General features: G+C 48.4%; 1 protein-coding gene across 1 annotated transcript in view; it reads left to right on the top strand.

Annotated features, from left to right (window-relative positions):
* LOC121825494 (paired immunoglobulin-like type 2 receptor alpha) overlaps nt 1-13,839 on the top strand; it is a 47,778-nt gene that overhangs the window by 27,511 nt on the left and 6,428 nt on the right. The gene's annotated exons all lie outside the window — the stretch shown is intronic.

Raw genomic sequence — 13,839 nt, 5'->3', positions numbered from 1 at the left:
TCTTATTAATAAAAAATTAAAAACCCAGAGCCAGTTATTGGGGTGAAAGTTGAAAGATCAGAGGATTAGAACAAGCCAGCCACTAGTTCTTACCTCTAGGAAATCCTCAGACTCAGAACAGTGAGTTCCTGTTTCCTCAGGCCTTATATACCTTTCTCTGCCCAGCCATCTTACTTCCTGGAATTAAAGGCATATATGCTTCCCAAGCAAAGGCATGAGATCTTAAGTGCTTGGATTAAAGGTGTGTTTCAACACACTTGGCTCTGTTCCCACTGTGATCTTGAACTCACAGAGATCCACACAGATCTCCACACAAATCACTGTCTCCCAGTGATAGGATTAAGGATATGTGCCATTACATTCTGATATCTATGTCTAATCTAGTGGCTGGCTCTGTCCTCTGATCCCCAGATAAGGTTTATTGGGGTGCACAATATATCACCACACTTACTAATCATGTCTCATGGCATATCAACTTGATGAGTCTATTAAGAAACTGTCCCCAATTCCCATGAGACTGGTTGAAGACAGGAGGGGTCCTGGAGAAGTCACCCGGGCTTCTCCTGGCTGAAGTGACGTCTCCTGAGGCAGCTGTGAGATGTCTGCAGTGGTGTAACTGGATCCAAGCCTCCTGAGGCTGAACTCAGCAGCAGCCATGGTCACAGTGATCTTGGCAGCTGGGGTGGTGTCTCCTCTGAGCATCCCTGGGTGTTCACACAAGCAGAATGCCAGGATGATGGTCTGGCCAGTCTTCAATGGGAGTGTTTATTCATCATCTCCTCCTTCCAGGAGGCTGGGCACAGGAAAGGAGCCTCAAAGCTGTTTCTCCAGTGGTCATGTGACTTGCCATGTCATCAGTTTCCATTGTTCAAAGGGAAGAAACAGCAAAGGAGCCCACAGCAAAGACTTCACAGAACCTACGTTCTCAACAACATTTAGGTCAAATCCCCTCAGGGTGAAGGAACATTACTGTTGGAATGGGGAGCAGACATGGCTTCTAGCATGGCTACCTGTGTTTGGGATTTGTGTTCTCTGGCCTGAGCCAGTCAGTTAAAAGAATTACTAGAGGAAGCCAGGAGAGGCGGCATATTCCTGTGATCCCAAAGATTGACTGTAGAGATAGCAAGATCATGAACTGGAGGCTGTCATTAGGACCTACTGAGTTTGAGGACAGCCTGGGCTCCATGAGACTCTGTTTCAAAACTAAACAAAGAGCAAGCTAACCATAAGTCCAAAGCATCAGCAAGGTCATGGAGGCTGGTTATCTGTTAGTTCACTTTGGTAGGAGACAGAGAACTTGAAGATATCACCAGTTTTTTCTTTAGATTCTCTCAAACAAATCATGTGACTATTTATAGTGTCATTTAAGCAATATACAGTGTTGAAGAGGAAAATGGGAGTTTCTCCATTTCTGTGACCTGAAACTCAGTGACATGTAAGTTTCTGCCTCCGGCCTTGTCTATCTGCAAAAGATGGGAGAATTCATGTAAATAAGCAAGAAACTGAGCTGGTCACCAGCCCCACTCACTGGGTCTTTAGAACACACTGTAGAGTCTCTTCTTGGGGCTCCCCTGGCAGGGATACAGGGAGGTGCTCATGCTGAGGTTGGCAGCACATGAGGGAGATGAAGATGATGAAGTCATCCTAGGGAGAAAGAAGAGGTCAGATGGGGGCGGGGCAACTGAGCTAATGTAAAGTCTCAGGTGCAGCCTGAGTGTCCTGTCTACACCACCAGCCGCCATCCTTCCACCCTCTCTAGCATCTCCTACACTCTCTCCGGGACCCTGTCTGGGCAGGTGACTCTGGGTCTGTATGTTGTCATTCAGAAAAAGAATTCAAAGAGTTCTAGGAAAACTAGGGTGACAGAAGGGGTGGACAGATGGACATTTTTTATCAATGAGGTTATCTGGTGTGTCAGGCCCACAGGGTCTGCACTGTGGGTTATTTGAGGGAAGTTTCTGGAACTGGATTTTTCACACAGAAATAGGTGGGTCAATCTGGTTCTCTGCCACCACTGTTATTGGAAAACACAGCTGGGTATAAAATCAGAGTCTGAATGCTGGGGACACTGTCAGGAACTGGAGTCTAAAGAGTCATAGAGCCTGGCCAGGGAGACCATGTTTACTCAGGATGAGGACTGGGTAAACATGTGGTGACAAATCAGCTGTGAAAGGTGCCTTGCATGATTGTTGTGTCTGTGTTCATGTGCATGTGTGTGTAAGTGAGTCTGTGCATGTGGAGGCCAGAGGACAGCCCCAGGCATTACTACTCAGGACACCATTCACCTTGTGGTTTTTGGTTCTTTTTTGTGGTTTTTGTTCTTTGGTTTGGATTTTGTTTTTTATTTTGATTGAATTTGATTTTTGAAACAGTAACTATATAGCTCTTGCATGCCTGAAACTGTATATGTAGATCAGGATAGCCTGGAACTCAAAAAGTATCATTTGCCTCTCCCGCTGCCTCCACCCCCCCCCCAAAAAAAAATAGAATTAAAGGAATGCATCCTTATGTCCTGCCCACCTTGTGTTTAAATACTTAAAATTACACTTCCTTCTTTATTCTGTGGGGGCAGGGCACACATGTGTTACAGCCTGAGCAGCAGCCAGGTTCTCACACTGCAGTCTGACACTCCCCATGGTCATATGTGTGCAGAAGCCCTGTACACACCCCAAAGCCCCAGGCTACTCTTCCACAGAAAGCGCCCCTCCCCTTTGAATGCATCATGGATACATGGCCCAGTCACTGTTAATGGGGGAAATGGAGTTGGCACTGCAGGAGACTGATTGCAGCATCCTAGACAGAAATCATCCCACAGCAGGGTCCCTATGGGGATGCAACTGAGTTCAGGACTTGAAACTAGAAAACAGACCTTGACCTGGAATTCAGGGGCCAGCAGGTGGCTGCAGTGAGGCTCAGCACAAGGGGCAGCTGGGATCCTGAAGGATCAACAAGAGCAAATTGTGTTCAAAAGCTGGTGAGCAGCACCTGACATATGGCAGTGTCATCAGGTCCAACCCTCATTGGTGACTTAGAAACCACTGACCTTTTACCCACAGGCCCCAGAGAGTAAGGCAAATGAAGCCTGGAGGTGAGTGTCCATGACCAGGAGGGCCCCCTCTCAGACCTCACTGAGGTGAAAAATGTGATTGATCTGGTAGAGTGATCACCTGCCTGGCACACACAGAACCCTAGGCTCTATCTGCAGCAGGAGACAAAGGGGCATGAGGGGCACACCTGTCATTCCATCACTTGGAAGGGCAGAGAGGAGGATCTGTAGGAGTTTGAGGTCATCATTGTCTACATAACAAGTTCAAGGCCCAGCCTGGACTACATCAGACCCCATCCAATAAAGGATCCCATCCCCTCTCCTGACTGGCCATCTGGGTCCAACTCATCCCAAAGGTTCTGTGTCTCTGCATCTCCAAGGGCAGCATGGATGGATACAGAAGTGTGTCCATGTGCACCTGGGACTGAGGCCATGACTGGTTGAGCCTGGCTCAGGTCAAGGGATCATAGGACCATGAGGACTGTGAGGACTGTGAGGAAGGCAGAGACAGCAGATGTGACAGAGGCGGCTGCACAGCCACCTGCAGGGAAGCATGGAGAAGGCAATCAGTGCAGGAATCTAAGGAAATGGGAAGTCGCCTCTGCACATGTCACTCAGGGAGAATGATGCCTCTTCCTCTGGTACCATCTTGTCTACCATGGAATTGATGGAACCCTGTCATGGGGAAGGGGAAGGATGACGCTCCTACAGAACCAGCCCTGAGTTCAGACAACCCCCCTCCATTCTCACCCCTTCACCCCAGTTACAAGCCAGCTGTGTCCACACTCAGAGATGTTCCAGGCAATATGTTATAAGGGTTGCATTGCTGGTCTGACCTTTCATTGCTCACTTCATTCAAAGAAGGTTCTAGAACAGCCACAGCTAGACGGAGTCACTCAAGTGCTTTGTGGGAACAGTCTCCTGGGAACCCAGAAGCAGATCCCTGGCCTTTGAGGGGAGTTCAGATGCTGCACGGAGCAGGCAGGCTCAAGTCTGTGTGGAGTGGAAGACTGCAAGTACTTGATGGGACAAAGTCCAGTCAACCTGCCATGTAGCAGTCATGTGACATGTGCTAGGGCTTCTCTGATCCTTGGCATCCTCTTCTGAGGTGTGTGAAGGTTGGTAAGATGTAGAAAGTCTCCTTCAGAAGCTGAAGTAGCTTTGGAGTCACTGTCTAGGGGAGGGAGACGATCACCCAGGAAGCCCAGGGCAGTTACAGACTCGGCAGCAGTGAGCAGGCCAGGGCGAGAGTGTCCACAGGGCCTTGGTTCTGCCAGGTGCTGTGCAGACTGGATAAAACAGGAGGTCAATTGGAAGAGAGGAGAGCCCGGCATGGTGAGGTCAGTTCCGTATCTTTCTGGCAATAACGGGATCTGGGCTCAAGGGCACGGCCATCCTGTCAGTGACCACAGGGCGGATCTTCTGCAGCTTGGGAAAGAAGAAGCCAGAATGATATAGGAAGTTGCTGGTCACAGGGAGGTGGAGATGGGGAGGTCCTGCCCCACTCTGTCCTCCACGTGAGAAGGCCCTGGGGTTGTGTGCCCCTTTACACTGATTCTTCCTGACTCCTGAGCACCCCAGGGTCCCTGCACAGGGCTCCTCTCCTTCCTGATGATTCTGCTGGTCTCACTTCCAGTAGGGAATCAGGCCATGACTTGGATCCTGCTTCTGCTGATGTCAGCTGCTTGTCTGCAAGCTGGTGAGTGGTGGGGACCTTGTTAGCAGGGACTCTGCCCTAACCACAGGAGGGGCCAGTGTGGCTGGGAAGAGGAGGCTGTCATGTGGACAGGGGTCTGCTGGAGGAGACAGATAGTGCTCTGTGCCCCAAGAGAGAGCTCCTCCTCAGAGTGGGTCCAGTCCAATGCTTCCTTGTCTGTCCTCTCCCCTATGGGACAGTGGAACATAGGGACAGTCCTGCCCTGTGTCAAACACCCTCCTGTGGGGGAAGGCTTAGACAGCCCTGAGTTTTCTTTTCCATCCCCTGCGGTGACTTCAGATTCTCCCCATCCCTCCCGGGTAACTCAGCAGGATCCAACAGAGAAATACCCTTTGGGGTCAACCAACCAGCATGCCTCTCTGGTGTCCAGGGCAGCTCCATCGAGATCCCCTTCTCATTCTACTTCCCCTGGGAGTTGGCAGAGGATCCACAGATGAGGATTCTCTGGAGATGGGAGAGCTTCCATGGGGAAATTATCTACAACTCCTCCTCGGGTTTCATACATGAGCATTTCAAGAACAGGCTCATCCTGAACTGGACACAGCCTCAGAATCCTGGACTTGAAGAAGGACCAAAGTACTTCTTCTGGGTTCATATGAATACAAAAGAAGGAATGAAGAAGTTTCAGTCAATTCCTGGGACCCAACTCATCATCACTCCTGGTGAGCACATCCCAGGTCAGGCTTTGGTGGCCCTGACTTCCTTGTACCACAGATGTCATTAGAGATCCTACACTTCTGGTCCTTCCCACAGACTCCTCTCATGTGTTCTGTCCCCTCCCCAGAGCTCTGACAACCCCACCTTTCCTCTTCCCCACAACCATCCCCAAGCCTTAGCTGCTCTCTCTGAGCTGCCCCTCATTGCCCCCAGATCAACCCCACCCCCAGTCAGCTCTTCCCAGAGCCCAGTCTCCTGCTCCTTTCTCCAAACTGACTACCGCCCTGCCCACCCCACCCTCATTGACACAAATTCACGTGGATCTGGCCTCTCCAGGACGGAGCAGCCTTCACCTGGTCCTGTGTCAGGGTCTCCATTAGATCTAGACTTTACACCATATCTCGTGCCTTCCACAGTAGGTGCCTTCTGGTCCCGGGTACCCCTCCTCCTCTGGGTCCCCCCTCTTCACTAGTCTCTAGACACATCCCTTATGGCTCCCTGCCCCAGTTTCTTTTTTCCCCTCCCTCATTTCCCTCTTCCCCTCGTTCCTCCCCATCCCCCATCTTTCCCACACAGACCCTCATGTTCTCACCATGATCAGGTTCTCTGGTCACTTCTCCTCCTCCATGGCAGCTGTAACTGCAGCTTCCACACAGAGTGCACACAGGCCCAGCCTAGTCACTGTGTGGACATTACCCCAGCCACCTGTCACCACTGCTGGGCACTCTCATGGTCATTATACAGAGAGAGACAGGGAGACCAGCACAATTCCACCCTGCCCAAGGTCATGCTGGTGAGGAACAGGCCTCGAAAGGGACCTTTACCTCCAAACATCTCTCAACCAGTAGACATGTGGCCTCTGTGGAGTTCACACTATTGCTTGCCTTCCTTCTATCTTGATTTTGTGGAGCATGTTTATATGGTGTGAGTATGGATGTGTGTGCATGTGTGTATGTGTGGGTTCGTGTGTGTGTGTGTGTGTGTGTGTGTTACATGTACCCTATTTTTGTACATGGGAAAACCAGAGAGGTGGACATTGGGGGTCCTCCTGTAAGACCTCCCTCATTCCCTAGAGGCAGGTTCTCTCACTGACCTGGACCTTACTGTTTACACCTGGCTGATGGGCTACAAAGCATTATTGATCCTCCATCTCCAGTGTTGTGGTTACAAGTGTTTTCATGGCCTGTCTTACAAATAATGTGTATGACATATGAGGAAGGAACGCCCAAGGTTATCATCTGGCACACACACAAACACACACACAGAGACACACAAATGTACACACATTCATGCACCATTATGTATGTGCCAAAATTTAATAAAAATACATTTTTAGAAAATAAATTATAAAATTAATAGTCAAACAATAATCATAATTAATTTCATTGCCAATTCTCAGCAGTGCCAATGATAAGTGGGTTTGTCCCTTCCAAGTTAGACTCACCCGCCTCTCCCTGGCAAAACACTTAACCATCTTAACCCTGTGCTGGATCAGGATAAACTCCACAGCCAGAACTGACAGGCACCTTACATCTGTATTTCCTGTGTCTCCTACACGTTTTCCTAAATGGCTTCTCTTCTTCCACCTCCTCCCTCTTCCTCCTTTCCCAATGTCTCCAGCCTTGGTGATAATCTGTTAGGCACTTGTAGAACAATCAATTTAAGGCAGCCATGCCTTTCTCTGCTTCTGGCAGACACACCATGTTTTTCTTCCTTTAGCAGAACTTCAGATGGTCCCCAAGGCCACACCCACACTAGACAAGGGCTCTGCCACTGAATTACACCTCACTTCCACTGTGACTTCTTCCATCGGTATTTTTAAATTAATTCACTACTGAATATTCCTGCACATTGTTTTTAAAATATTAAAATTAATGATAAAAAAGACATTTTAATTTTATTTCCATTTTTTTTAAAGACAGAATCACCTGTACTCTAGGCTGGCCTCAAACTTACTATATAGCTGAAGAGGACCTTGAACTTCTGACTCTCCTGCCTCCACTTGCCAAGTGCATGGATCACAAGTGTGTGTGACCACTCCTGTGTGTAGCACTTGAGATGGACTCAGGGCGTCGTTGACCCTAGGCAAGCACTCCACCACTGAGCTGCATGCACAGCCCTCAAAAGAAATGTTTTATCCGTGCAAATTATCCTCATTTAGTACAAAGATATCACACCCAGAGAAATATGTGCAACAAGTATTGATTGCTGTGATTGGCTTATTAATTCTCTTTCCATAATTTAATTTTTGTAGCCAATTCAACAATACTCTGCTTTGCAATTTTCTCTTTGGTGTCTAAGCAAAGAGACCTCAGATGATCTCTGTCTCTGTCTCTGTCTCTGTCTCTCTCTCTCTCTCTGTGTGTGTGTGTGTGTGTGTGTGTGTGTGTGTTGCTCTGGGCTGAACTCACCAATGGTCTAGGCCAGCTGGCAGTGAACCCCAGGGTTCCACCTGTCTTCCCCCTGAAGTGCTGGATTACAAGTGCATGGCAACACACACAGGTCCCTGAGGATGCGATTCAGGACTTTGTGATCCAGAGGTGAACTAGTTCAAGTTTCTATTGCTGTGAAAAACTCCATGACCAAAGAACTTGGGGCGAAAAGGTTTATTTGGCTTACACATCCCAGTCACGTTCCATCATCAAGGGGAGTCAGGGCAGGAATTCCAGGCAGGAACCTGGAAGCAGGAACTGAGGCAGAAGGCATGGAGGGGTGCTGCTCACTGGCTTGCTTTCCATGGCTTGCTCAGCTTGCTTGGATTATAGCATCCAGGACCTCTGCCCAGACATGGTACCACCCACAGTGAGCTGGGCCTCCCACATCAATCACCAATCAGGAAAATGTCCTACAGACGTGCCTACGGGCAATCTGATAGAGGCCTTTTCTCAGCTGAGGTTCCTCTTCCCAGATAACTATAGCTTGTGTCTCATTGACAAAATAACTAACCAGGACATAAGGCCGGTACTTGAGGACTGAGGCATCTCCTCGGTTGCTGACCTGCCTTTCCTCCCTCAGGACACACTTTCTTAGTGTCTGACTTTGTCCATGTCAATGGCTGATGAGACTGTTCCCATCTGTGTTATTATTCTACCACTGTACTTCCAACACCTTTGTTTTTTGCTTTGTTCTTTTGGGACATTCTGGGAGAGAAGGTAATATATATGTATACATCAATGTGTGCGTGCACATCTGGTACTGAATAGTGATGGTGGCTGCTCCACAGAATGAATGTGCTGTAAGCCACTGAGCTGTATATTGCAGAGTTCAAATGATATAGCTTATATTACATACATTTATACCAACAAAAATGATATTTTTGCAACAAGGACTCACTATGTAGCCTTAGCTGGCCTGGAAGTTGCTATGTAGACTAGACAGGCCTTGAGCTCATAAAGATCTGTTTTGTTGCATGTCTTGGATGTCACTCTGTAGACCAGGCTAACCTCTAACATACAGAGATTCGCCTAGCTCTGCCTTTAGAGTGCTGGGATTAAAGGCTGGTACCACCACCAGCCAGCCAAGGTGACCTTTCTTTTTTTAAAAAATTTATTTATTTATTATGTATACAGTGTTATGCCTGCATGTATGCCAGAAGAGGACACCATATATCATTATAGATCGTTGTGATATATGTGGATGCAGGAGTTGAACTCAGGACCTCCTGAAGAGCAGCCAGTGCTCTTAACCATCGGATCCATCTCTATAGCCCAAGGTGGCCTTTCTTAAAGTGGTTTGGTACACAACTGTAATCCCAGTAGTTGGGAGGTACTGAGATCAGGAATTTAATGTCATTGACTACACAACAAGGTCAAGGCCAGTCAGGGCTACAAGGACTTTAAAAAAATGTTAAGAGTGTTTCAGAGCATTGGCTTTGTGATTGTGAGGACCAAAGCTCAAATTCAAACACCAACACAGGAAGCTGGGTGTCCCTGCATATGCTGTGACACCAGTTCCAAGGAGGTGGAGGCAGGAGGATTGCTGAGTTTGTTGGCTTTCAGCCTAGCTGATTCTGAAGCCTCCATTTCACAGAGACCTGCCTCTGAGAAACAGGTGGAGAATGTTGCAAGAGGAACCAGAAGCCCCTTGTGGTTTCCACATGCATAATCAGGCACATGTCTCTATCCCGTGTGTGTGTGTGTGTGTGTGTGTGTGTGTGTGTGTGTGTGTCTGTATGTATGTATGTCTGTGTGTGTGTGTATGTGTGTGTGTGTGTGTGTGTGTGTGTGTGTGTGTGTGTATACACAGGCTTATCTGCTTGTGTGTGTAGGTTCCTGTATGTACACTCACAGACATATACTACACACATACATAAAATAAATGGTAAAAGATTTTAAGTAGTTTTCAATGATTTAAATGTTTCACATATTTATACAATGAATTTTGACCATATCTACATAAAAATCAAGCAGTGTCTTCAGCAACAGGTTCTTACCATCTAGCTATGGTGGGCATCCAAGAGCAATGACAGTAGTCTATATTGTACAAGGGGTCTCTGGACCTTGCTGACCAATAACCAATAGGGAATCAAGCCATGCCCGGTCCTGAGATTTCCATTCAATAACTCAGGTCTTTAGAGCAGCATTGTCCACACTTGCCGGCTACTTCTGTTCTAACAAGAACTGTTTTTACAAAAATGACTGTTTAGCTGGGCGGTGGTGGTGCACACGAGTTTAATCGCAGCACTCGGGAGGCAAAGCCAGGTGGATCTCTGTGAGTTCCAGGCCAGCCTGGTCTACAGAGTGAGATCCAGGACAGGCTCCAAAGCTATGCAGATAAATCCTGTCTCAAAACAAAACAAAACAAAACAAAACAAACAAAAAAGACAATGACTGCTTTTGACCTGTGTGACTTAGAGATTGTTCTTTGTAAGGGATAACATGAGGGTCTGAGGACATTTCTACCAGAAAATAGAGAGTTGTCCTTGCTCACCCAATTCTCAGCCTCAGCAAATGTTCTCTTCTTCCTGTGTGAGCTTCAAAGAGCTATTCCTCATCCCGCACCCCCAAAGGAGACAAAATGCCCATGTGTGCCCATCCTCCATTCAAAAAGGACCCACTTGTTACTTGAGTGCAGGATCAGAACCTGGGCCCCAGCAGCTCTAACAAACCAGGCTTGGCCATCTTTCCTCAACAGGACAATTAAAGAGACGGTCACAGTGAAAAGCAGAGGAAAAAGGCTTACTCAGCATGGCCAGATTGGGAAAAGGAACAAGGAGATTCAGTGACAACCCCCCAAATCCCTAGTTGGGGCTTTGACAGGTCCTGACATGAGGCTTAGGCTTAAATAGAAGACAAGACATGTGCAGAGCTGAGCAGTCCCAGGTCTGGTGTGGCCCCGCCCCAGTGAGCCATCACTGTCTCTGTCCAGTCTCTGCTGCAGGTTGATCTGAGGAGTTCTCAGGACTGTGTGAACTCTCTTTCTGGGAGACCAGTTCTTCCTCTGGCTGTCTCCAGACTTCAACCTTTTCTTCTCCCAGCATGAGACTCCCTGGGTGACCCCAGTTCCCTGGAGTCCATTGCTTCAGTAGTCTGAGGGGCAAGGAGTGCAGCAGAGGCATCCTCAGAGCATCATTCCTGTCAGGGAAGTTCCATGCTGACCTCCTTTGTCTCCTCCCAGCCCCCAGGACCACCTCTTCAAGCCTCACCACAGGAACTTCTGAAGGCAAGATGGGCAGAAATAATCAGAGCCTGGGACTGGGAACCACAGTTGGGTTGGCAGTGGCTGCTGCTGTACTCCTGGCTGGGGTTGTGGGGTTGACAGTGTTCCTCGGGTGGAGGAGAAGGAAAGGTAAGTAGTCCAAGACAGCATCTCCATCACACTTCCTGAGTGTTTACACAGAGCAGTCCACACCAGAGTCCTGGAAAGGGATTGATGACAGCGCAGTTGTGAATCCTCAGGGGATGGCTGAGTCAGGAAAGTGCTGCCATGCAAGCTGGAGGTTCCATGACCACAATCCATGTGATCCCAGTGCTGAGGAGGTGGAGACAGATGATCCCTGAGGCTGGATGGCTGTTATACTGGCCTAACTGGTGAGACTAGTGTCCCAGTGAGAGAACTTATCTTTAAAAAGAAGTAAGGTGGACAGCGTTAGAGGAGCAATACCTAAGGGTGACTTTTTGCCTCTCGAGGGCAGATCCCTGACGGCCTCATCCTGTTTCCCCAGTCAGGCTCTGGGCTTGAGCTTAGAGTACCTGGGGTCTGTTTGCTGCTGTGGTTGGTTCAGTGACTGCAGCCCTGCACTGCTAACCTCACTGGGATTCTACCTGAAGCCGCTTCCTCAAGTGAGGTTCTGCAGGGTTAAGTCTGTGAACCGCACAGTCCAGTCATGGCTCAGTTCATCTCTGTTGACTTAGACACAGGTCATCAGTCCTCCCCTGTGGTTACAGAGGAGAAAGGGGCTGCCTAGGAGAAACCTGGGGAGGGGAAAGCACCAGGGACCAGAAGTTGCCTCAGCAAAGCTGTATTGCTCCACTTTCCAAAGTCTGGCTTGAAACTGGAGGATCACATGTGGATGAACATCGGTTCCTCCAGTAACGGCAAGGTGATAGGGGAGCCACCCAAGGGCTGAGTGTTCATTTCTGAAAGAGCTGTGGTGTTGACAGACAGGCCAGAGGAGAGACAGGTGGTTAGAGGAACTCAGAGGAAGAAAATAACATAGGATGTCAAAGAATAAATAGTGACAGCCAGAGGCGGTGAGATGGCTCAGGAGGTCAGGGCACTGGAAATGCTCAGAGCCCACATGCCCAAGGAAAGAGCTGAGTCCTGGACATTGTCCTCCAAAACATGCATACCATAGCATGTGCATGCACACACACAATAAGTAAATAAATATACTACGATTAAAAAATGAAAACAATGACAGCCAACGGTGATGCACACCTCAGTCAGTGCACCTGGGAAGTGGAGGCAGGAGGATCTTGAGTTCAAGGCTAGCCTGGACTATATGAGAATTTATCTCATTCCCCTCTCTTCAATACATTAGCCAGGAAAGTGCTAGGAGTCGTGTAGAGGACACTCTCTGTGCTTCCAGGAAAGGGAAACCACCTCAGGAACTCTTGAGCAGTGTGGTGCATGTGGAGGAGGCAGGAGATGACCAGAGGGAACCTGGTAAATCAGGTCCCCAAGCTCTGATAACAGAGGACAAATGAAGTGGCCACCTCAGCGCCCTGCTATGGTGACATCAGTGTGTGTAAAGGTCTTCAAGAGGGTCACTGAGACAGATTACCGGGGAGGAAGGAGCTTGATAAGAGTTACCAATGCCATGGACAGACAGAACGGTAAATAGCAGCATGACAGGGCATGCTAAGGAGATTTCAGGCTCCACCAACATGGCAGAGATTCCAAAGAGGGGAGGGGGATTCTTTTTATATCCTTCTGAGGAGGATAGGGGTGGTTTCACTGCACAAGCTGAACCAGGAAGGAGGCAGGAGAGGGAACAGGATGTGTGGTCACTAATACCGTCATTGACTAAAATCACTGCCCAGGTGAGAACCCCTGGACCTGGATGGAAGCAGGTCAGCTGGAGAGAACAGTGTCTGAAAAGCTGTGTCTCTATGAGAGGTGAAGGGCGGTGCTGTGGCCTGAGCAGCAGCTGGATTCTGACATCACAGTCTTAGGGTGCAGAGCACAGACTGGAGGGGACCAGGCTGTGTCACTTTGCCACAGTGGAGCTGCACATGGGGATGAATGGCCAGAACCAGGAAAATGTCCAGGCAAAAGCTTTCAGACTTTGTGATTAGCCTGGTATGATAGTGTGTATCTGTAACATCAGTGTGTGGAAGGGGCAGGCAGGAGGATCAGTAGTTCAAAGTCATCCTTGGGTATGGAAGACCTCAAACAAACACTCACTGATTAGATGGATGACATGGGGACCAGGGAACAGGAACAAGTCTAAGTGTGTTGAAGAATACTTTGATGAAACCAACAAGCCCATTTAGGGGCTGAATAAGGAAGTCTGTTCAAACTGTGTAATGGTGGGTATTTTCCACTGCAATGATAATACATCATCATCAAAAGTAACTTGAGGAAGGAAGAATTGGATTTGGCTTGTGATCCAGAAGGAAGTGTAATCGTGGAGGGGCAGCTGAAGCAGGACACTGAGAAGTCACATCTGCAACAATGCAGAGAACCAGGGAGAAAGCTGGAAGTGAGGTGGGGCATTATGTTCTCAAAACGCACCCCACGTGACACACACCTCTTCTAGGAGGCTGCACCTCCTAAATAGTCCATAACCTCCACAATGTGACCAAGGGTTCAAATAGGTGAGCCTGTGGTGAAGATTTTTCATTCAAACCTGCACAGGGGTGGGCTGACCAGGTGATTTGTGGTTACAGTTGAAGTGCCTGTGTGGATCTGACAGAGCTGTCCAAAAAACAAAGAACAACCAAGAAAAGTGTGCTTAAAAGTCAAAAGAGAAAAC

Source organism: Peromyscus maniculatus, chromosome 23 (assembly GCF_049852395.1).
Source record: "Peromyscus maniculatus bairdii isolate BWxNUB_F1_BW_parent chromosome 23, HU_Pman_BW_mat_3.1, whole genome shotgun sequence".
In the NCBI taxonomy this organism is placed as follows: domain Eukaryota; kingdom Metazoa; phylum Chordata; class Mammalia; order Rodentia; family Cricetidae; genus Peromyscus; species Peromyscus maniculatus.
This window is presented reverse-complemented; position numbering and strand designations above follow the sequence as displayed.